Raw genomic sequence first — 972 nt, 5'->3', positions numbered from 1 at the left:
AATGCGCGAGTATAAGAGCATGACGTCCAGTCACGTAGTCAAAACAATTTCCTCCACTCGTCTATGCCGCCGTTTCTACTTAATAATATTTTAATATATTAGTATAATGTGTATAGTATAATGTGGATAGATCGCGATAACGATACTCGATTTGCTACGGTGACGGTGCATGCAGCACGCGATATTTTTAGACAAAAACCTATAACCGATGACACTACCACAGTGTCACTGTATTTTTATAAATTTATTACTAGCACAGTAAATAGCGATTACGGATTAGCAGAAACACGAATATTAGTAAGTAATAATTGATTAAAATATGTACATATTATTCTTTATTTTTATTAAAATGATTAATTTTTAATATTTCTATTAGTCTTTAAAGTAGTATATCTTCGTATTGGGGCATTAAGCTATAGTCTGTATCATTATAATATATACCTGTACTGGCTGTACTTACAGAATAATACTAAATTATATCTAATACGGTTATATCTATTTACATTCATAATTACATGTTAAATTTATTGAAGATAAATGTTTTTTTTTACTTGTTATCTAAATATTTTATAGCATTTTCCAGCGGCGGACTGGGAGAAAAAAACAGCCCGGGATAATCATAATTTTAGAGGCCTCAGTATACTAACGGCCCTTTATATAATATATAGGTACTTTTTTTTGTAAACACAATTGACCTTTTACATTTTTAAATATTTTAATTATTTAACAAAATAGAATAACTAGTGTAAATATGTTAGTTAGAGTATATCTCAAGTAATTGTTGTGTATATAATTTAAACTACAACCTATTTGATTTTATGAGGCTGGAGCGTGATTCATTTTTGGTCGAAAGCATAGTTCACGACTTCAATCACTATACGCCTAATACGTTCTGATATTAATTTCGAAAGCAGATTTGAATTTGTCACTAAATTATCTATGCTTTGACACTTTATTTTCCTGATTATTATT

The sequence above is a fragment of the Acyrthosiphon pisum genome, chromosome A2, assembly GCF_005508785.2.
Source record: "Acyrthosiphon pisum isolate AL4f chromosome A2, pea_aphid_22Mar2018_4r6ur, whole genome shotgun sequence".
Lineage (NCBI taxonomy): Eukaryota > Metazoa > Arthropoda > Insecta > Hemiptera > Aphididae > Acyrthosiphon > Acyrthosiphon pisum.
Note: the sequence above shows the minus strand (reverse complement) of the source record.